Source organism: Saccopteryx leptura, chromosome 3 (genome assembly GCF_036850995.1).
Source record: "Saccopteryx leptura isolate mSacLep1 chromosome 3, mSacLep1_pri_phased_curated, whole genome shotgun sequence".
Taxonomy (NCBI): Eukaryota; Metazoa; Chordata; class Mammalia; order Chiroptera; family Emballonuridae; genus Saccopteryx; species Saccopteryx leptura.
The window spans coordinates 217,996,421-218,020,736 of record NC_089505.1 but is presented as its reverse complement, the minus strand read 5'-3'; the positions used below and the strand labels follow the sequence as shown (position 1 = coordinate 218,020,736).

The following is a 24,316-nucleotide window of genomic DNA, read 5'->3' as shown; positions in this document are numbered from 1 at the left end:
CTCAACCGCATTAATAACTGAGATCACAATGAGATACCCTTTATACTAGAGGGAAAAAATGAAAAATATGGTCAGTGCTGAGAAGGTGTGAAGCAAAGGGAATCTCCACATTCTGCTGGAGAGAGTAAAATGGGGAGTGCAACAGCCTCAGGCACAAAAAAAATAGCTCAGTACTCGAGCATCAGCCCCAGACAGGGTTGCCAGGTGGATCCTGGTTGGGGTGCATGTGGGAGTCTGCCTCACTGTCTCCCTCCTCTCACCTAAAAAAAAAGAAGAAATGTCAATCTGTTACTGATGAATTAGTAATGAGTTCTCATGATAGGATTTGAGAATTTGCACTAATTTCTACCTTATATTGCCACGAAATATATGACTGCATTTATAAATGACCAAGTTTTAAAAGTTCCACTGCAATGATTATTAGAAAGATTGAGTTCCCATTGGTAGGAGTTTTTTCTTTTTTTTTTTAATGTAAGGAATAGAAATTTCCTGGGGTTAGATGTGAAACACCCCAGTAAGTGTTCGTTTCACATAAGGTCTGGAGGAGGCAGCTGGGAGTTCCCTGTCAATTCAATTAGAGCCAACAACATCCTGGGAGGGTGTGGTCAGAATAGTGCAAGTTCAGGGGCAGGGAGAAAGGAGGAGGACTTGGAGTCAGGCCCTACAAAAGGGAGCTCCAAGCTCTCCATTCCAACCAGGGCCTAGACCTGGAACTCATAGTGAACAACACCATAAATAAACAGACAAGGTGTCATTTTCGCCAAAAAAAGAAAAAAAAATCACAAAGGAAAATAAGGGACAGGTTCAGACACTTAGTACCTTTATAAATACTGCATATTAATTCTGTATCATTCTGGTTAACACATATTAGAGGGGAACAAATTGAAATTAAGAATCACTGCCCCACCCCCCAAAAAAGTAGTCAAGGAGAAAAAATCCATTTATAAAGTTTTTAATAGTTGTTTTAGACCAAATGGAAAATTCTAATTTATACTAAACTAATAAATTTATAGAAATCATACCAAGAGATTTTAATAGTCCAAAGTTATAGATTCTAGAACAGTTTAAAACAATTTGTGAATAATAGAAGCAAAACAAGCTTCTGGAGGAAAGCTAACTTGGGTGTTATGTGTACTGTTGTGAGCAGTGATGTGGGGATGGAATTGTGCTCCTCATAAAGCACCCCTTCCTCCCCAGCCAGGGATGGAACAGTAGATTAGCCAGAGTGCATACAGCATTTCTTACACTCTAAATCAAATGTCCCAAACACTCTGTCGGGGCTAAGATCTACTTTTGTTATACTGAAGTACGATTCTGTCTAGTATCTGTTATTCTAGGGCCCCCGATCTCAGAATCCACATGCTATATTATAAATGTGGTTCTAGCCTGACCTGTGATGGTGCAGTGGATAAAGTGTCGACCTGGAATGCTGAGGTCACCAGTTCAAAGCCTTGGACTTACCTGGTCAAGGCACATATGAGAGTTGATGCTTCCTGCTTCTCCCCCTGTTCTAGCTCTTTCCTCTCTTTCTCACCTCTCTAATAAAAAAACCAAATAAATATAAAAAAAAATGCAGTTTTCTTTTAATGCACACAAGTAGATTTCTTTTTTTTTTTTCTAAAGTGAGAAGCAAGGAAGCAGAAAGACAGATTCCCGCATGCGCCCAACCGGGATCCACCGGGCATGCTCACCAAGGGACGATGCTCTGCTTATCTGGGGTGTTGCTCAATTGCAACCAGAGGCATTCTAATTCTAGGGCCTGAGGTGGAGGTCATGGAGCCATTCTCAGCCGGGGCCAACTTTGCTCCAATGGAGCCTTGGCTGCGGGAGGAGAAGAGAGAGAGACAGAAATAAAGGAGAGGGGGAAGGGTGGAGAAGTAGATGGGCGTTCTCCTGTGTGCCTTGGCCAGGATCGAACCCAGGACTTCTACACACTGGGCTGACACTCTACCACTGAGCCAACCGGCCAGAACCATGCACACAAGTAGATTTCTAACACAAACAGTTAAACTTTTCCTTGCAATCCTTTACCTATTCTCATGTTTTGATATAGACTTCTCAGCATCAAAGTTGGAGTGAAACTTCTGTTAGACTAAAAGCATCCTGAAGGCAATTCTTTCTTATCTTGGGGCTCCCAACGCCGCACGTGGAAGGCCCCAACTGTACAGACTCAAGAACGAGCTGCTGGGCTGAAGAGCGCACGAGGGAAGCCCCAGACTGGAGGTGCCCGCGCCATGTTTCCCAGCTGCTCAATGCCCTCACATCCTGAAACAGGAACAGTGAACATGATTTTTGAATCAAGTCCTTAAAAATGGAAATATTATGTGGCTCATCAAATCTGAGCTACATTTCTTGCCATTTTACTAACATAAAACCTTCTGTGCAAATTGAGTATTTCAGGAAAAGGCAGCAACTTCACCCACCTATTTCAAAGCAGAAAATCACAGACTGACTTTTGGTGCTCAGTTACGAGGAAGGACTGGTGAATGCAGACTCCTCAAAAGGTGAATTTTTCAGCTGATTACACCTCTGAAGTTAAAAAACTGCAGGAATTCTTTAAGTTCTCAAATCCAACTCAAATCTCATGGAGAATTATGGTCTGGGAAATCACTTGTTGAAAGGAACATAGGAAATCTGCAAAGAAACAAAATCATATGAGGACGCCTGCTTGTTTGATTTTAAGAAACTGCTTAAGAAATAACTTTATTTTCCTGAAACAAATATTTTTTTAAATAAACTCCAGAAAAAAGTTACCCTGTATCTACTGACCTCCACCAAACAAAATGCCCCTCTCCACCTTCTACCCCAGAACCAGCTCCTAGGCAATGGCCAGGGAAGCCAGCCACACACTTTGTGGAGGGAAGGGAGAAGGAGAGTGGGGAGAGCAGGCCATAAAGCAGGGACCCCAAGTTCCCAAGCCTCTTCAGACTTCTTACCCCACCACTCCCCACCCACACCCTTCAGAAACAGCCGAAAACAGAACAGAAGCTGCCACATGGGAAGAAGTCTCATCAGGAAGATGGATTGTAGAGGGCACTGAAATCATTCAGAGGCTTGTTCCTGTCTTGGGTCTCTTGAAAGGGCCATATAATGAGAGAGGTCACCTACTAGACACACAGCCTCGTGCTAAAAACATCCCTTCGTGAAATCTGAGAATAACATCCCCAAACTGAGAAGCCCGGCAGAGGGGACTGCAACCCTCTCCCTCCTGGCTGTGCAGCTGGCTTTCACCGTGTGTCCCTTACACTGGGGTAACTACTTTCAGTTCTGCCTAACATTTTTGAGGGGACCCTGAAGGTCTGTGGACCTCCGAGTGAATTCACTAACACTTTTAAATAATTTCAAACCCAGAGGGGATCTGTCCTGACAGTTCACTCAGAGGAATCTATCAATTCATCCCTAGCTTGATTACGACCCCAAACGTTAAATACCTCATAGAAAAACTGAATTCTATTTTAGCCAAGTAGAAAAAAATAACTCAAGTAGGGCTATCATAAAAATGTTATAAGGCAAGTTCATAAATTTTTATTAAAACCTTCATCCTTTTTATGTATTCTCCAGCATTATTTTAAAGGGTGCATGATTTCTTAAAAAGAATAGAATTTCAGGCAAGGAAAAGGTGATAACCGAACCCATGGGAAGACTAGCTTTGGGCAAGATGTTAACTATATACCAGGAGGATTACACCCCTCTCTCTGCTAAGTGTTTATAATAAAATGACATGTTCTTTCAAAACAGGAGTTTTGGTATCTGGACTGATTGATACCCTGACCAAGGGTTCCTACTTCTCCCTTCTGGCCTCATATATGCCACTTATTACAGAAAACCACCCAATAAATACAGCCATGCCCACAAATGTCACCTTTGTATTAGTATATTCAGTAGTTCTTTTAGACATAAGTTATATTTTTAAATTTTTAACAGAAAAGTGAATTTGCCTGATGTCAAATCTACCAAGCCCAAGGCTTGGGGTTGTTGGTGTGCTGTTTGGGTTGTCCTGATATGGGGCCTCCCACTGCATACGCTGTGCTCTCGGGAGTGCTATGTTTAATCCTCCCAATAACCTGCCAGGACAGATATTAATATCCATTTTTACAAGAGTTAATTACCAAGGGACATTACAGGTTTTCCTTAATAGGCTATAAAGTTAAGAACACAGGCCTTCAAAACACTACATCCACCACACCAACAGCAAATCTCCTGGGAGCAATGATCTATTGGCTCAAAGTGAAAGAACAATGGCTCGCATCTCTGGCTCAGTGCCCCTGCACCGGATGTGGGGGGCAAGGTGGAACAGGGGTGGCAAGGGCAGGCTCTGAACTCAGGAGCAGAGAGCCAATCAGACTGACATCCTTTTAAGTTCATTTAAAATTGCTGATGGCCACCTGGGACTCAAGTATGAAAACTGAAGGTTGCAGTGTTTTCCTTGAGAACAGCATTTCCCTGGCAAGCTGCCAAGGCACTGAGCTCACACATCAAATAGAATATAATAGGATGGAGTCTGCACACTGCCTATGTACTATGTGGGGCTATTAGCTTCTTCAAAGCCTCTGGTAAAGGCGAGCATTTCAAATCAGGTCTTACGTACAAGGAGTGATCTAAACTCTTTGGAAGAACATACACTGCTTTGCAAAAAACCACCTCAGGCTGAGAGACAAGCATGATTGGGTCAACATCACTCAGACTGGAGAAGGCCTTCGTCCAAGAATTCAAAACGTTCTACGCAGCCCACTCCAGGCAAATGGCAATAAATAACAGGGGTGCATGTTTTCCTTTAGAAACATTTCTCCCCTAGCACCATGTGCCTCTCCCTGTAGATACTGAAGAGGAGGAGGGTGGGGTGGAAAGGAACACATCTCTGTCCACATTTATTTGGACCCTTAATAACCCAAATTTACTACTGCAAAATCCAAGGGATTAATCTACATAAATTCTCTGTAACACTGAGATTATCCTTTTCTCAACTGTGCTTTAAAACACCTGAGTCACAAACGTGGGTTTTCCCTCGGCTTTCTAGGGGCGTTGAGCTGCAGTGACTACCTCAACCATGAGGGTGGCTACGGGCCTGAGGGCCTTGGCGCCTTGGTCTGTACACCCAGTAGCACTCCCTGCCCAGGCCCAGTGCCTGGCATCAGGAGGAGAGCTGTCCGAGTCCAGATCCCCAGTGCCGGCTACAGACCTGGACACAGCGTCTGGGTGGTGCTGGCCTTTGTCTGCCTAGGGGGCCAGGGTTGACACCCACCACTAACATGCTTTACTCCGGCAGAGCCCATAAAGGCTAATAAGAGGGTAGGCGCCTCATTCTGCTGTTGACTCAACACTGTGGGCCTTCTGGGTACAATATCACTGGGCAATCTGCTCCATCTACTTTAGAGTTGGCAGATTTATCCAGATGACCTGAATTGCCAAAAGGCTCACTTTCAGAGAGCTCAGCTAATCCCACCTGTCCTTCCTAAGTCAGAGACGCAGAGCAACAGCCAGAGAGAAGAGCGTTCCCTGGTCACAGAGAGACACCGTACTGGGGCTCCACTGTCCCTGTAGCCTCTCCTGTCCTCAAGCCACCCTGGGAGATAACTTACTGTTCGGCTCAGAGGCCACACCACCAGATGTCCCACAGCCACTATTTGAGCCCACATTTTTCTGATGCCAAAGTCACGTTGTGCTCTTTCTCCCACAAAGATCTCCACTCAAGGTGACTTTAGTCCTGAGTCTCAGGCAAAGATCAGCTGCCACTTCCGTCTGGACTGGGACTCACTACACAGGGAGGCCGGCTTCACTCAGCCTCTCAGCCCAAGCTGGGCTGTGTGCTGTGACACAGAGCTTAGCCCAGGAACACACATATGCCTTGATTTCCAAAGGGACCATTTCCCATAGATGCTAACGCAGCAAAAAATAATTACTAACATTATTTGACTGGGTTATTACTGCACATAGCCTTGAGACTTGCAGGTTACATCAGGTGTGCATCTTACTTGAATCTTATACATGCAAAAGACATCGAGAGGACCACCCAGACCCCTAATCTGTAGACAGATCTAAGCTAATTGTCTTTCTCCTTATATTTAAAAAGAAAATAAAAGCACCCATGTGGTTATGTTGTAGGCCTCTGAGCTCACAAATGCTAGTCTTACCTCTCCCCCATGACACACAATCACCTGTGGGGTGTCCAGTTCAGAATGAACATGGAAGGTCCGTGCCTGATCAGACAGCATCATGGGTCCAGGGCTGTCCTCTGGCTAAATTTCATTCCTACTCAACTACTTGATGGAAAACTTTATTCAAGCAGAAAAATGCTGGTTTCAGACACTGAACAAAGTTACACAAGAGTTTCCCTGAATGGTTTGGCCAAGTTTAACTCTGGTTTCCTCCTCCATATGGACTGATGATACCTGCAGTTTACAAATGCTTATAAATCTGACATTCAAAGGCTTCCGGGCACATGACCTCAGCTACCTTTTATCATCCCGTCCATAGTGACCAGAGCTCAGAGAATCCTGAAGGCCACAGGCTAGTTTCCCAAGTTCAGAAAGCCCCACTGAAATTAGGATTTTTACTCAAGATAAAGCTGCCCCAAATAGGAAAAATACCACATTTTCCAGCACTGGGCTAGAATGGTATCAGTCCCAAATGAGAAAGCTAGTTATCATTGACTATATCAGTTGATAAGAAATTGATTAATAATAACAGGGAGAGGATACTAATTTCTAACTCTCTGAATAGCCTCAAGAGAAGTCACCTGTGGCTGAGGAGGGTATTTGGGGAGATAACTGGTCAAATGCTCTCTGAGGGTTCTATGTTCTGAAACAAGGACGATTCTGCCTTCAGGCGTTTCAGGACTGAACAAACTGCAGGCGGTGAGCTAGCCAAACATCATGAGATGAGAAGTGGTGGCAGTAGGCCCCACCCCAGGAGACGGGGGTCCTGCAGACAGGGCCCAGGCTCGGCTCAGCCCCAGATGCCCACAGGCCTCCGTGTCCTCATCTGTAACCAGGCTCCCTCAGCTCCAATTCTGTAGCTTTGAGGCACATGAAATAAGATTTGAAAATGATCAAAAATGGATGATGTGGTGCTAAAAATTTACTAAAGCTTATCTAAAATACCATGACAAGAAAGTCATAATGCAAATCTTAGCAGGAACTTAAATTTTAGAATCTGCCATCTAAAAATTCTAAGAGATAGGTATTTGATTAGTAACACAATTTCTAATGCTTTGTACAATTTTTGTATATAATGTTTGTAAACTATTTGATGCTAGACTCTTAAATACAACAGTACTACAGTTTCCAAAGGTCCAATAAGGTGTTACTCTTATGATCTTCCAAATAGTCCAAACTGTAGTTTTTGGAATCAGCATAGACACCTTGCTGCACATTTCAACACCATAACAAGATAACCTAATTACACAGAACATTTTTTAAAGTCCACCAGCCTTTTTCACTAAGCATCCAGAGGACTTAGTTGTCATGCAGGTAACTATTGTACAACAACAAAAAGCACAGTGACAAAAAGAAACCTTAAACACTAAACTGCATGTATTGAATAAAAATGGTGCAAACTCCTTTTTTTGAAAAAGACAGAAGGAAAAACAGACAAAAAAGGAAGACACACAGAGAAGACTGAATTCTTAGGTGAGATCAGAGGAGACTGAATTCTTAGGTGAGATCATTTAGGCAAACTAGGTACCCAAAGGTCTCGCCTCATTATGGATGTAAGCCTCATCTGGATTATTTTGCTGGAATCTGTGTCCCATACCTTTGGGAGAGAAAGAACTGAAAGGATGAGGGAAACGGCAAGAAGGCCGAAGTCAGCACCAGAATGGGGAGAGCAAATCCTGTTTTGGGGCCTCCTCTCTCTCATCCACCTCTCTCTCTCTCCCTTCCTACCCTCCCTCTCCCCTTCCTTCCTCCCTCCCTTCCTCTTGTCCTACCCCCCACTGTCCCTGAGTCTTTCAACCTCCCTTGTCCATCTTCAGCTCAGACCTCCACCACAATGGCTGCTCACTGTGGCATCTGGAAAGTCCACCCCGTCTTCACCCATTCATCTTTGGGAACGCCCTTCAAATTCTCTCTACTCCCTACCCATGCCTAGTGCTCAGTGGGTGGGTGAAATCCTACCCCCTTCAAGAGGCTGTTCCAGACTCCTCTGAGAATTCCTACAATGCCTCCCAGAATGTCCCTTAAACGCTTTTCCTTTTGGACTCCCTCAGCAATGTGGAATACTTTATTCCATCATATAGTTGTGTATATCCCATCTGTTACAGTCAGAACTATGTCCCCGCAACATCAAATGTTGAAACCCCAATCCCAGGACTTCAGAATGCAGCAGTATTTAGAGACACGATCTGTAAAGTGGTGATTCAATTAAAATGAGGCTGTTGCTAATCCAGTATGACTGATGTCCTTAAGAAGAAGAGGAAGAGATACCAGGAATGCACAGCACAGAGGAACGGCAATAAGAGGGTGACCACCTATCTGTAAACCAAGGAGAAAAGCCTCAAGAGAGGCTCAAGAAACCAAAGCTGCTAACACCTTGATCTTGGATTTCTAGCCTGCAGAACTATGAGATATGACATCTGCTACTAAGTTACCCAGTCTGTGGTATTTGGATATGGCAGTCTTCGCTACTAACACACCAAGTCCTTCACTGGACCATCAGCCCATGAGTTTTCACCACAAGCAACACATACAATAGGAACTTGAAAACTTCCTAAATGGATGCAAGAAGGAATGAAAGGAGGGACCAGTAACAAAACCCCCAGAAAACCCACAGTGACTCTTCGTGTATCCTTCTTTCTCCAGTTTTGCACACCTATTCTTTCTTTAAAACCCAGTTTAGATACTATCACCTCTAGGAACAAGCTCCTGAGTCTTCTACACAGAAAGTCTGGCTTCTCTCCACTGTGCAAAGAGCATTCATCAAACTGTAACATAATCATTGTATTTTGCATTTTAGTGGAGAGTTAACCACATGCAAAACAGAGAGGCTACATCTCCCCAGGCACCTTAACACTCAACTTCAACAATTATAGACCTGCAGCCAAGTCCCAGCAACACCCAGCTGTCACTTTTAAGGAAATCCCATACAAAAATTATTTTATCTGTAAGCAGTTCAGTGTGTATGACCAACAGACAAGCACAACTCCATCATTACACCTAAATTGATTAATTTCTTAATATAAACCTCATATTTAGTGTTCCAAGTATCCCAATTGCTTCATAAATGTATTTTTATAGCTGATTTATCTGAATCAGGAGCTGATTAATGTTTTCAAATTATAATATCTTGTATGTCTTTCAAATCACTTTTAACCCCGTTTATTTTAAAGACAATTTGTCAAAGAGACTGGGTCACTTGTCTTGCAGAGTATCCAGCATTCTGCACATTGTAGGTTTCATGTCACTGATGTTGTTTCACATGTTCCCCATCAGTGGCATTTCCCGTAAAGGGGCAGTTTAGTACTAGGGACTCCTAAGTGGGAGATTTTCTCAAGGGCAGGGACCCAGCACTGACCATAGGCTTGGTACTGAGAAGCAACCCAATTAATCAATGATTTAGTAAATGTCAAACAAGCTGGAGGTGCTGAAGTATCAGCAGATGCAGCCTCCCCCCCCCCCCCCCGTCCCCTTCCACTACTCCCACTTTTAAACAGGATCCGTCCTGGGGTCCAGAGCATGGTGCTTCCTTTCACTTAGCCTTCCAACTGGGAAAAGGTACATAAATTTAAGACTAAAAGTTATAATCTAAGCATTGAATGATGTCATGTTCTTCTGCTTTTTTTATTGAATTTGAGGTGATATTGTTTAATAAAATTATATAGCTTTCAGGTATATAATTCTAAAATACATTATCTGTGTATTGTATTGTATGTTCAGCACCCCAAGTCAAGTCTCCTTCCATCACCATCTACTCCCTTTACCCTCTTCCACCTCCCCCCCGCCCCTCTATCATCTAGTAATCTATGAGTTTCTTTTTTGCCTAATCCTTTTGTTTTTCTCACACCCTCCCAACTCCCCTTCCCTCTTACACCTGTCAGTCTGTTCTCTCTATCTTTGAGTCTGTTTCTATTTTGTTTGTTAGTTTTTTTTGTTGTTGTTGTAAAAAATATTTATTTAAGTTGTTATTGATATGCACATACACTTTAAAACTTGAAATGGGTTATTTCTTCAAGGAGCAATAAACTTACAATCTATTAAAAAATACAATCTATTTATTTGGTCAAAAGCCCCAAATCACTTTTCAAATAAGGGCAAGGATGTTATACAAATTTATGTTAATTATGTATTTAATACATAGTTAAGTCATGACCAGTTATCAATGACTTTGAGATATAGAATAAAATCATAATTTCAAGTTTATAATTGTAGAAATGATAAGGTCTTTAATGTTCTGAAATTGTATATTAAAGAGTGGCACTGAACTATATACCATAGAAAGAATCATGCCTACTTCAATGCTGTTATTTATCCTCAGTGCCTAACATGGGTGCCAAATCAATATTTGTAAATTAAAATGGATTTTCTTTTGTTTGTTAGTTTTTTTGTTCATTACATTCTACATATAAGTGTAATTATATGGTCCTTGTCTTTTTCTGGGTTTGGTCCATCTATCCAGTCGCAAAGGGTAAGTTTTCCTTATTTTTTCAGGTGAGTAGTATTTATTCCATTGTATAAATGGACCACAGCTTTTTTATCCACTCATCTACTGATGGACAGTTGGGCTGCTTCCAAATCTTGGCTATTGTAATTAATGCTGCAGTGAATATAAGGGTTCATATATTCTTTCAAATCAGTGTTTTGAGCTTCTTTGGATAAATTCCCAGAAGTGGGACTGCTGAGTCATAAGGCAGATCCATTTTTAATTTTTTGAGGTAACTCCATACTGTTTTTCATAGTGGCTGTACCGGTTTGCATTCCTACCAACAGTGTATGAGGGTTCCCTTTTCTCCACACTTGTTTGTTGCTTTATTGACGAAAGATGTGAGGTGGTATCTCACTGTGGTTTTAACTTGCATTTCTCTGATGATTAGTTACATTGAGCATCTTTTCATTTGTCTATTCACCATCTTTGGAGAAGTATCTATTTGAGTCCTTTGCTCATTTTTAATTGAATATTTTGGGGAGTTTTTGGTGTTGAATTTTACAAGTTGTTATAGATTTTGGACATCAACCTGATGTATCATTGGCAAATATGTTCCTCCATTCAGTGGATTGTCCTCTCAATTTGTTGATGGTTTCCTTTGCTGTGCAAAACCTTTTTAGTTTGATGTAGTCCCATTTGTTTATTTTTTCTTTTGTTTCCCTTGCCCAAGGAGATCCAGCAGAAAAAATACTGCTATGAAAATGTTCTTCTGCTTTTTTCCCCATTGATTTCAAAGTGTTTGGGGGAGAGGAGAGGGGGAGAGAGGGGAAGAGAAGGGAAGAGAGAGGAAGAAAGGGGGGGAGGAAGAGAGAGAAATGGGGATGTAGGGGGAGAAAGGAAGAGAAAGAGGGAAAAGGAAAGAGATGGGGGGGAAGAGAGAGGTTTCAACTCATTGTTTCACTTAGTTGTTCCATTTAGTTGTGTACTCAGTGATTGCTTCTCATAGGTGTTCTGACTGGGAGCTGAACCTGTGACCTCTGGAGCACTGGGTCAATGCTTTATCCACTGAGTCACTTGGCCAGGGCTCTTGTACTTTCTAAAATGTTTAAAGAACATAGTCATCTCATGGGGCAGGTGAGAGCTGTATAGGGGTTCTAGGTGGCATTGGAAAGTACTATTTCATGCTCCAGACCACCCTATTGAGAAAAACAATGCCATCATTTGACACTAATTATATACAGATGTTAATTGTATGGTACTAAGCAATCTTTTCCTATGAAAGTTGTGCTTTTTCCTACAAAGAACATTACTATTGTTTTATAGACAGATTTTCTCATAGCAGTTAATCATATCAGAAACCTTTATTTTCCTTGTCCTTCAAGTATAACACTTGTTATTTTTTAAATTAATTAATTAATTTTTTAGAGAGCTAGAGAAAGGGAGAGATAGAGAAAGGAGAGAGATGAGAAACATCACCTCATAGTTGCAACACTTTAGTTGTTCACTGATTGCTTCTCATACGTGCCTTGACCAGGGGGCTCCAGCTAAGCCATTGACCCCTTGCTCAAGTCAGAAACCTTGGGCTTCAGGCTAGCGACCATGGGGTCATGTTGATGATCCCGCACTCACGCTGGTGAGCCTGTGCTTAAGCCAACTACCTCAGGGTTTCAAACCTGGGTCCTCAGTGTCCCAGGTTGATGTTCTCTATCCAGTGCACCACCACGGGTCAGGCACAGCACCTGTTACTTTGGAGTCACACATTAACTTTAGGAAGAAGGACACTAAATCTGCTAAGCCTGCTGCTGACTTGTATGTCAGCCACAGTATAGAACCTTCCAGAGTTAGCTGTTCCAGTTATTCAGGGCCTGAGATCCAGGGGTCTTGTCCCAAAGTGAGCAGGCTATATGAATGGGAGGAAGTTTGAGTATTCCAGGGATTTGAAAGGTGACTCGGACCCCACCTCAGTTCTAGATCATGTCCTGGTCTTCAAGAAGCCAAGATAAAGCTATGTATGGGGGGGGGGAATACAATTTTTATGGCAATTAGAAGAAGGTAACGGGTTAAAAAGGCCTGGGAGTTGTCTATGACCTTCAGCATTTGAGAAGCCCCTGGGAGCCCAGGTAACAATCAAGCTCTGGAGAAAAGGACTGATAAAGATTTTGTGAAAGGGTGTCTGTTCATTTTAATTTTGTTAATTACTAGTAACTGAGAAGCGTCCCACAGAAGCACTGGCTTCTAAGAAACTCTGAAAAGAAATCCCACTGCATATTATTCTGCTTTGCTTCTGACGGGTGCTGAACCACCTTGATTTGTTTCTCCTGTTTTTTAGTAGGGGTAATGCTCATACACATTTGTAGGATCACACACATGTACGCCATAAAATTCCATAGAATGTGGAATTAAAGTGTTGAATAAATTCAACTTTTCCATTAAAAAGGCAATCATAAAAATTTAACTTATAGATATCAAATTTATGATTATTGCATTTAAACAGAAATTTTAATATCACTGTCTTTAAAGACTATTTAGCTGTTTTTAGTATTCCAAAAATGGTCAAAGTGTGTTTGCCCACATTTTCCTCAAATGCCAGATCCTTTGACAGCTCCGTGTCCTCATGCCCACTATTTCCCCTACAGTGGGAACAGCTTTGCCCTTGCAGCCAAAGCCCACTTGTCATTCAGAAGGGAACTCAAATGACCCCTTGGCACATGGCAGGCTCTCGGTATAATGGCTCCTATCAGACATTTACCATCCAGTAAACTTTTACTTCCATAATTATAGATAAAACGCGTTGCAATTGTCCAAAGTCCTACAGCCTCCAGTGCCAAAGGGCCAAGAATTTTTTTCCCAAATTTTAATCCAAGAGATCCCAAGAATCCTCACAAGACTGTGCCCAAGCCAGCCCACAGGAGTCAATGTGAAGGTCTTAAATCCAGAAAGTAACGTAACTATGCTGAAACCAAAGACGGTTCCATTCACAAACCACATTCCTTAATTTTTCTACAAGTACTTCCTTTGTTGAATAAATTAGCAATGAGCCAATGAGAGGGACTGAATCAAAGACCACTTTAAAATTTCAAAGCTCAGAAACATATATATGACTTCCTATGGCAGAGCCCAATCAATGCCATCCATAAAGCCATTCATATACTGTGTCTGGGCTGAAATCCAATTAAGTCATTTCTGTTTGAATATCCCCAAAGAGCCTCCTGCTGAGCTCAGAGCGGAAATAATCATAAATGCCAGATTAGCTGTGTAAGCACTTCCAAAGCCAAAACCAGACAAGAGCATAAAAATCTATATGCCCAGCCTTTTAACTGGGTGCGCACACACACAAACATTTCAATGACCGTCTGGCAGTAAGCCAAACACATCTCCTTGCCCAGCCAGATCTTCACAGATAACCCTCGCCCAGCGGAAGTGTCAAGGGAAGCTTTGAACCAATCACTCACACACATGAAATGATGAACTTTGGCTTTACAATGCAAGTCTGTGTGCAGGGTTAAAAGAGTCAGGGGGTATTTAAAGCTTTCTCTGAGTTCATTATACTCAACCAACCCTGTGCAGAATACAGCTTGACATGAGTAAACCCTGAAATCCACAAATGCCTCTAGTGTCCCAAAACTGGGCAAGCAAAGCCAAAAGTTCATGGTGAGGGTGAGGAATGGGACAGACTCAGTGAGTGAGGTTTGTAATGCCAGCCACGGTGAACCACTACTGTGGAGACAAGAAGAGAAAATAAAGAAAGGCCCATCATCTTCCAATACAAGGCTATCTGAAAGAACCAGGTAGCAAAGTTGGCTATGTCTCTGCATGTGACATAAAGGACACAAGGACTTTGGCTTAAACCGGACACAAGTCCCACTCCTCCAACTTACTCCCAAACGATGTGGAAGCTGCTACTTAAGCTCAGAGACTAAGTTTTCATTGAGACACTATCAATCACCTTGTTTGTAGAATAAAATGGAAGTCTCACCTATTCAATGAAAATGTGAGGCACACTGCTGGACCTAAATGAGGCCCAGCCAGATGCTGTCCTTCCCGAGTAGCTCAGTCTAGTGAGGGGCTGAGTCCAATATGAGAGGACACAGAAGTGCTGTGTTATTGGATTTGCTATAAGAAAACTTACCCAACTTGGAAAAGCAATAAACAAAACAAAATTTTTCTAGGTAACTTCTAAAACAGATGTGTGCCTCCAAAATATCAAATATTTGCCTTAGAATTTAAAAATCCTGAGACAAACAATTTATATATATATAATAGTTTTAGATAAAAACAACAATTTTTGACAAAATAGAAAGCAGGTCTAACCATACTTTCCTGAGACTAACCTAACAGAGAAACCAGTGTCCCCAAGCAAAACCTCCCTTACTTAAAAAAATGACAAGGTTTCCTAAACCTCATCATCCTAATACTGTTATCTCATCTAGATATCCAACAAATATGTTTTGAGTCCCTACTAGCACTGTGCTGCGTGCTGGACACACAACAGACAAGACAGATAGATGCTTCACCCCCACAAAGCAGACAAAACAGACAATAAGACAGTAACAGCCGAGTACAGGAGGAATTGGGGATGCTATGACCTCTGCAGGTGACACCTGTAATCAGACAGGATGCCCACCCCAGAAAACGGAAATGCACGTTCAGGACACCTATGCTGCCATACCTTTAAGGCAGCGTCACATCTGCACAGTAGGTCCCGGCCTCCCATACTGTATCCAGGCAGGTGACTTCTGACTGAAGCGGAGGGCCTGGGCACCTCCCTGACCATACAGTCCCACTTAACCATGCCAGTTTCTGTCCATCATTCTGCTTCTCAAGAGTTCCAAGTTCTGGATTCAGTCACTCCAACCCTACCACTTGCCACTTGTGAATCTGATGTGCAGGTCTCCAGGTTTTCATCCAAACTGCTGTACAAATCATGGCCAAGGGTGGTACGTATCGGAGGGCCAGCCCAGGGAGGATCAGAGGGCTGGCCACCCGCCCGCAGTGGGCTGCTTCCTGGAGCAGTGAACAGCACTGGCTTTGGAACGAGATGCCTGCTTCACCTCTCAATGGCTCAGCCTTTCAGTAACTGGCTTACCATCTCTACAGCTGTTTCCTTACCCCCAGAATGAAAGAGAAAGAGTAAAGGATTATTTTGAAAAATTGCAATATACATCTAATAGTATAAAAAGCACCCACGTAAGTTCCAAGTATGTAACTGATGCTCAAAGAAAACACAACATTGTTGCTTCAACTACCTTCTCATTATAAAGGGGAGTGAGCTGAGGGCCATCCTGCCCCGAACACCTAACCTGCCAGGGAAGACCAGCACTACCGGCTCTTACCACAGACTAGATAAGAAGCCAAGTGGGAGATAAGAGGACAAGGGTAGAGGCCAGAAACGCCCCTTCCACCCACTTGGCACTCAACTAGCCTTCCTTTGTGCCTCTGGCCACTTGCCCCCTGCTCAGCTAGAGCCAGCAGAGGACTTAGGTCTCTGTGTGCCATTCCCTCCTCTTTCAGTTAATGTTTACACACTGTTTTCTGTGTAAAGACCATAGAAGGCAAAGTTGTCCCCCTCTAAGTGCTGCGTGTACAGATGATTCAGGGCAAGCAGAGGCAAGTCAGGCGAGCTGGTCAATGGACAGGGTTGTAGGCGGGGTCCCAGTACAGAACCCTGAGAGCTGATGACCATAGACTTGTTCCCAAGGAGACAGTGGCACAGAGGCTTCTCAGAATGATCAGGGAGCGGGAGGGCCCAAGGAGAGAAGGTATATTAGCGCTATCGGCTTAAGGGACACATATATAAGTGGAGCAGCGTTATAAACTCAGACCCTGCTGATACATAGCTGCACTGAACGCAAGGGAGATGCCGACAGGCTGGAGGCCCAGCTCTCAGCTCCACTGAGTGATCTGTTTAGTAGTCGCTTTCTTGATTCTGCTTTCTCCATTTAGGAAATGCAAACATTTGCCCGTCTCCAACCTCCCTGGCATGTCTCCTCTCCTTCAAGGCCACTCAAAGACTATCCACAGGGACTCTGCTCTCTACCTGGAAATGCTCTTAACTCACCTGAATTTAGAGCTTTGAACACAAAGTGGCAAGATGCTCTTCTACTCATTATTCTCCCATTTCAGTTTCAGTTCCTCTTGTTGACATTTGTTCTATATACTCTATCTTGAAGATTATTCTTTTTGACAAAAAACAAAACAAAAAAATTGATGTACATAAAAGTTGATCAATCCTGTGCTTGTAACTAGTCTTAGCTGACACTGAGCACCAAGCCCACATTCTTGGCCCATCTCTCTCAAACAGACCAAAAACAGAAAGGACACTTTTTTTTCTTAGCTCTTAGAACATTAAGGCCAACTTTACCCTGCCTGAGCTTCAGCCTTCTCTGTGCTACTCACACACATGCATTTCTCTTTCTTATTTAATCCTAACTTAATTACAGCCTTTATACTTCCTCACCATCAGCATACAAATTCAGGGACTATGGGCCTCAGAGTTTTCCACACTAAAGAGTAAAGGAAACAGACCAATGAAATGGCAATCATTAGGCCCTGGTTGGTGGCTCAGTGGATAGGGCGTCAACCCAGTATATGGACAACCTGGGTTCTATGCCTGGTCAGGGCACACAAGAAAAGTAACCATCTGCTTCTCCCTCCCTTCCTCTCCCCCTTATTTCCCTCTTTTCCTCCCACAGGCAGTGGCTTGATTGGTTCAGGCATGGTCCTGGATGCTGGGGATAGCTCTGTTGGAGTGCATCCGCCTCAGGTGCTAAAAATAGCTTGGTCTCAAGTATTGGTCCCTGCCTCACTATCTCCCTCCTGTCACCTATAAACTGAATGAATGAATGAATATATAAATAAATGGCAATCATTCTCTCAGCACTGACTGGGTACCACAGACTAGGTGACCACTTCTCATGTGTTATCACCTTTGGTCCTAACACGAGGATGAGTTTCAGTATCTCCATTCACAGCAAAGAAGTTGGGGGCTATGCACAGATGGGTTGAGTGCATAGGTACAGTGAGAAATTGGAGGCTACTGGCTTGGGAAGCCTTGGCCTTGATCCTGTGTAAGCTGCCCCTTGTGCCAGAGACCAACGAGTGCCAGACTGCACAGTACAGCTGGCTGAACAGATACGCTGACTGTTCCAAAGGAGCACGTGCTTCAGGAGAAACTAGCGATGATCTCTGTCCAACACTGGTGAAAAGAGATGCTCACACTGTCATGTGAGTACAGACAGTGTTTCTGAGTGATACAGATTTCCTAAATACCAGAAGCTAAATCTGGTAAGAAAATGCTTCAGAGAATTCTTACACACTTCTCAAAATGTGGTTCCCCCTCCCCGTATTTGAAAAAAAAAAATTGTTACTATTTTCAATCAAATTTCCCACCAGGCATCCATAACCTGTCTCCCACATCTGAAAACACAGCTAGCAAGATGGCAGAGGGGCAGTCCAGGTAAGGATTATCAAAATGACTTTTTGCAACATATATTTACTCATGTTTGGACCTGCAATGGAGGGACCCTCTGCCTTCCACCCCATGCCTGAACACGCAAGTGACCTTTGGGCTATTCCAGGCTTGTTTACTTATCTGTAAGCACAATCATTAGCTTCTTAGTAGACTTTGATATAATAACACTAATTTGTTTTATTTTCTTTAAAATAATAGAAAGCTTTCAAAGAACTCATCCATTCAAGTTTGGTATGACATATATTGGGACAGGCAAACAGAACATGAGGAAGGAGACCTAAATATGTCTGGGAATTTAGTACATGCTAAAGGGCGCTCATCCAAGTCACTAGAGAAAAGATAAGACTTCTTAATAAATGGCAAAGGTATAGTAGGTTGGTGACCACACAAAGAAAACCAAAGCCATGCTTCACATTCTACAACAGGATAAATCCCAAGTGCATCTAAGATTTATGTGAAAAATGGGCCCTGGCTGGTTGGCTCAGTAGTAGAGCATCAGCTGGCATATGGATGTCCCAGGTTCGATTCCTGGTCAGGGCACATAGGAGAAGCACCCATCTGCTTCTCTACCCCTCCCCCTCTTGCTTCTCTTCTCTTCCCCTCCTGCAGCCATGGCTTGATAGAAGCAAGCTGGCTCTGGGCACTGAGGATGGCTCCATGGCTTCAGCCTGTACAAGCACTAAGAAGAGCTCAGTTGCTAAGCAATGGAGCAACAGCCCAGATGGGCAGAGCACTGCCCCCTAGTGGACTTTCTGGGTGGATCCTGGTCAGGGCACATGCTAGTCTGTCTCTCTGCCTCCCCTCCTCTCACTGAATTAAAAAAAAAAAAGGAAATCAGAGCCATGTTTCATATCCTACAACAGGATAAATCCCAAGCGCATCTAAGATTTATGTGAAAAATAAAAGTATAAAAGGATATATGGAAGCAATCCTTTATAACCTTGAAGGAAGAACTTCTCAAAATCTAGACACCAGGGATATGGGGGAGGGAGTGGGGGGAAAGGGAGTAAAGAGGGACAAACAAACAGTGATGGAAAGAATTTGACTTTAGGTGATGGGTACACAACATAATCAACAGTTCAAATGCTATAGAAACACTTACCTGAAACCTGTGTACGCTACTTGATCACTGTTAGCCATTAAATTTAATTCTCTAAATAAAATTTTTTAAAAAAATCCAGACACCACAAAAGATGGATGAATTCAATTATATAAATACAAAAACTTTTTTACATGGCACAACATATCCCAGGCAAATTAAAAGACAAATTAAAAGTTAGGAAAAAATGGCTACTCTCTTCCTTAAAACTGATTAGAAGGCCAGCAAATCAAAATAATAATAATAATAATAATAGGAAAAGGAAAAGGGAAAGAAAACACCTGGTTTTTAAACATAGAAACAGGTGCTGGACTTCACTCATATTAACATAAATGTAAACTAAAATCACTGTAAACTATCACCCCCACCCATCAGACTATCAGAGATGAGAAAGTATGGTGATAGCATGCTATCCACGTTAACATCTTGTTTGACCTTAGTGGTAATTTAAGATATTAACATCTGAGGAAACTAGATGAAGGGTCTAGGAATCCTTTGCACTGTTTTTGCAATGGTTTGTAAGGCAAAATTTATTTCAAAAATGAAAGTTTAAAAAAAAATGAACCAAACACATTAGGTGCGATAAAGCAGCAGATTTTGAGGCGGTGAGGTAGCAGGTCCTCTCACACATTGCGAAACTGCGCAGCTCTGTGGAGAGCAATTTGGTATGACATCAAGATGAGAAGAGCCTAAATGTCTATCAAAATAAACAGTTCAATAAGTCACCTCTCTCTACTGAAAGTGCTTTTTACTTGTAAGACAGAAGAAATATCTCTAAATTCTAAATTTTTTCAAATTTCAAACTCAGAAAAATAAGATAAGAACACTTCAGATTGAATATAATCTGTTCTATGAAGAAGTTTTACTACTACTTTGCTATCTACTTAAACTGCCTCCAAGTTTATTGTCGTTTGAGGTTCATGACCCACATGAAGTTAACTATCAGGAAACTTGGTGGGCTCACCACAGGCTTCTTCATCTCGATAATTCATAAAAATACATTTTTAATCCAAGCCACACAGATCTTTGGGCAACCTCATTATTCACAGCTGATGATATAAATATAAAAGCATTTCACCCTTTGTTTCTTCTCTCTCTAAATCAGTCTGCAAACCCTACAGTTAACTTTTTATAAAATTTAGATATAATTTACATACCATAAAAATTCACCAATTGAAGTGTACAATTCAGTGGTTCTGCTTATTTAGAAAAAAAGTAACAGAGAGAGCTCTTCATATAATAAGAGAAAGGGAGGTAAAAAGAAAAAAAACCCAGAATGATTTGAGCGCCCTATTCCTTGGATATTTCCAGAGCAATCTGGCTGTGCACCTGCGAAGTGGTGAGCCTTGCCTCTGGGGCCACCTGGGCCTTGGACAGGGGAAGGCTTCCATTCATGGTTAATTCAGCTGCCTTTAAAAAAACAAACAAACAAAAAATCCTCCACAAAACAAAACTATGCATTACTCTTTCAAATAAAATTTTTTTCCCACCAAATAACAGATAGAAGAAAACACATTTTAAAACAAGCTAACCTTAACTCGAATATTAAATCCTATACACACTTATGTTTAAAAACACATCTTGTGGAGGTAAAAGATAATTTAATGTTGGCTCTGAAGTTGGTGGATCATAACTATAAGTTAATGGAAATGTAGGTGTAACTTTGTTCTTCTAGGAAATGAACTGAACCAGATAAACACCGCTTGTCACCCTACAGACGGACCTTACCTAGGTGGTCCACAGTGACTAAAAAGCTGCAGTTAGCACCAGCAGCTCCAGAAACCTATGAAACTACAAATTAATGAGTTCATGCCAAATTTCTAAGTGTTTCAGTGCCAAATTTGTGACCTTATTTTCTTTTCTAGAAGCATCCTGTTCCCACAAGATGGCAAAAGCTGAGGGGGTCTGCATTTAGGGCGATTTGTCTTCACGACTACAGTTAAGAAAGACTGGGGTAGAATCCCGAGTCTCATCTTGGCTTGGAATTCCTGCAGATCAGTGACTCCTCTTTCCATTACTACCACGGCCCAGATGGGAGTCCCAACAAGATGAGTCTCCAGGCGGCCCCCGTCGGTCCTCAACCCTGAGACCAGTCAGTCCTTAGCGGGGTCCCCTCACACAGGTGTAGAGTGGGTAAGAACTCCCACTTGCCCCCTCAGACTGGCAGCTTGCCACTAGGGCATCGCTTTTCCTCTTCACAAGGACAAGGAAGCACTAGTTGCCCCTGCTCTGCACACGGCACCTGCTCTGCTGTGTCCCCTAGAGCTTTGACCTCAGCAGCACAAACTGTGCTTTATTTCCGTGCAGAATAAAATGTGACCAGGCTTCAGAACCCCGCCAATATTTAAGGGCCTCGGCCCCAAACTAGTGTAAAGGCTGAGGCAGGGTGTTTTCAAAGGTTCAGTCTGTAGTGAGGTAAAAAGGCACAGAAATCAATGTCAACGTTTCTCTTGAGGGAGCGGGGGAAGATGCTGAAAAGAAAAGGGTTGGTGATAGAAGATGCAAGCCAAAGGCCTAGAAAGGATGATAAAGTTTTACATCTTAGGGCCATAAAGTTAAAATGAAAAAGGGACTTTGAAGACTAAATCTATTCCTGAAAGGCCACCCATGTAGCCATCATAACACATTTACACTCCCACTAATGGCACCAAAGCAACCACAAGTACGTGCCGAAGCTCACAAGTAAGATGTTTAATAAAATTTATCCTATCAAACCAATTCCTAAGAGGGCCAGCAAACCTGTGAACTGTCACAACTAATGTTTTATAACTATTCTCATTATATACACTGTAGACCCTTTCCTTGGAATCAAATTTGTAATGTGTTTACTTGTGTCAAGAGAAGTGCTGATCAGTTTTTTTCCAATTCACTTAATTTACTTGATGAAAGTGTAGGAAATACAAGGGAAGAAAAAGCGCAGAGCTGTTGGGAATTCTGGAATAACACTAAGCTACTGGGGCCTCTTCATTACCAAACACTAAAGGAAAATGAAGAGCTGGAAGTCATCAAGCTCACATCACAGGGGCGTACACTGTCCACCCTGAGCATGTGCTCTCCAGGCTGCATGCTCCCTCCCAGGCCCTCTCTCTGCAGGTGATCAAGTGCAAACTACTGACAAGCCATCAGGTGGTTCCCACATGAAAAAAGGAGCATGCCCCTCGTTTATCCATATCACATTAAAACCACAATGAAATTATTCACTTTTTTTATATATAGTTGAAATTGAGTATTTTATAAGATACTAAAGGGAGGCAATGAAAAGTACAGAAATAAGAAAAAAAAGTGACACTATCCTCAGAGCTACCTGGGATGCCATCAATGACAAAATGACTTTATAGAGCAGCAAGCTGCCCACTTCCCCACTGATCACCTAATACTCACATGTGCCTTTGACTAAAAATCTTTCATAAATGGACAGTATGCCAAGATCGACTGTGAAGCCATTGTGCCTTCAACACATCAGAATTCAACCTCTGTCACCATCTAGCTGGTGTTCCATGTGCATGCATCTAACAAGAAATACTGTTTTCCTGAGACCTGAAATATGCAACACTTGCTTCCCCTAAAATACTTGGTTACACACGATTTACACCAGTGTACAACCAGAGTAGAGGTTTCAAGTGTGGAATTATTTTTCTCTATAGACAAGCCTGGTATATATATATCTATAGACACCTCACTGATGTGTTCATGTCTTTTTATTTTAGATGACTCATGTTTTTCTAAAGTCCTAGATGTAAATATATAGTTCTACTGGAACAGGAGTGAGAGAAAGGGAGAGTGGAGGAATGAAGAAAGAAAGGAGAGAGGAAGGAGGGAGAGAGAGGTGACCCCAGCTCTCAAATGCCTGGTTGAAATTGAGCAGGGCTTCTCACCAGTGACATACAGTATTGATATTGGGGATCCCATAATTCCTCCACCCTCCCTTGGACTATGGCGATCAAAAATGTCTGCAGATACTGCCAAATGTCCCCTGGGGGATGAAATCAATCCTTTGAGAACAATGGAACTAGAATACAGGTAAGTAAACAGACCAAGTTTTTGTATTTTACTTCTTCAACAGCAAAAATAAGACAGGATTATTAATGCATTTTCTAACAATTTTGGAATATAATTAAAATGTTTAAATGGCAGTTGTTATAATTATGCCTTCCAAAGTAACTGAATAAATAAGCACATTCAGTTTAACTCATGTCATGATTAAGTTATAATATACTATGTAATTAGTTTTTAAAAAGTGTATAAAGTATGCTATTGTTTATTTTTTGAAAATTAGAAATGTTAAAAGAAAGTATATAACTGTGGACATATGTATTTGCTTGCATTAAAAGTAGTAAGTAAAAGGAGGAATAAGAAAATCCTTTTGAAAACGGTGATTGAAAGGGGGGCGGGGAGAGAAGAGGACAAAAATGCCCAACAAGATTTCATTTCCTTTGGCTCTGAAACCATGTGAATGCTTTACATAATTATAAACCATGTTAATTTTTCAAAGTTTAAAAATATCAAAAGCAGAATGGAAAACAGAAAGCAGAAAGGTGAAGAGATTAAGCAAAGAAGGGAAAACTCTGACACAAACAACAGTGTGGTGACTGCAGGGTGGGGAGTGAGGGGGAGGTGGGGAAGGGTAAAGGGGTAAATGGTGATGGAAGGAGACGTGACGTGCAGTGGTGAACCCACAATACGGTGTACAAATGATGTGCTGTAGAGTTGTATACCTGAAAACTATGTAATTTTATTAACCAATGTCACCACCTCCCACCCTTCCCCACTCCCAAAAGAATGGAAATGCATTAACCAAATTATGTACAGGGGTCCTCAGGTTACGACAGTCTTGACATATGACGTTTAAAGTTTATGATTTTCATTCCCATAAAAACTTAAAAAAAATTGAGACATCCATGTTTTGGCTTTCACTGCCAGCGTCGTACTTATTATGGACTACGTGGGTGAACTAGTTTGGCTGTGCACGGCAGAATATGCTCTATTCCCTTTCCATGGCTTAGTTCTGTTTTTTGTTCTAGACTATGACTTTACAACTCTGTTAGGATAGGTAAGTGAATTAGGCTAGGATGTGTTTTGACTTACAACAAAATTCGGGTTACTTCACTGTGGTAGAAATGCAACTGTGTTATAACCTGAGGACCCTCTGTATTGAGTTAGAGGCATAA

General features: G+C 42.1%; 1 protein-coding gene across 3 annotated transcripts in view; it reads right to left on the bottom strand.

Moving 5' to 3' along the window:
- The window catches only part of NCK2 (NCK adaptor protein 2), a 171,162-nt gene that overhangs the window by 84,534 nt on the left and 62,312 nt on the right, over positions 1-24,316 (bottom strand). Inside the window, exons 2-3 of one of the 3 annotated variants that reach the window (XM_066377523.1) lie at positions 2,424-2,634; positions 1,692-1,821 (exon numbers count right to left, since the gene is read on the bottom strand). The exons of 1 other annotated variant lie outside the window; for it this stretch is intronic. The gene's annotated coding sequence lies outside the window, so the exon portion shown is untranslated. The remainder of the gene's footprint in view (positions 1-1,691; positions 1,822-2,423; positions 2,635-24,316) is intronic. One more of the 3 variants, XM_066377522.1, reaches the window with a different exon arrangement.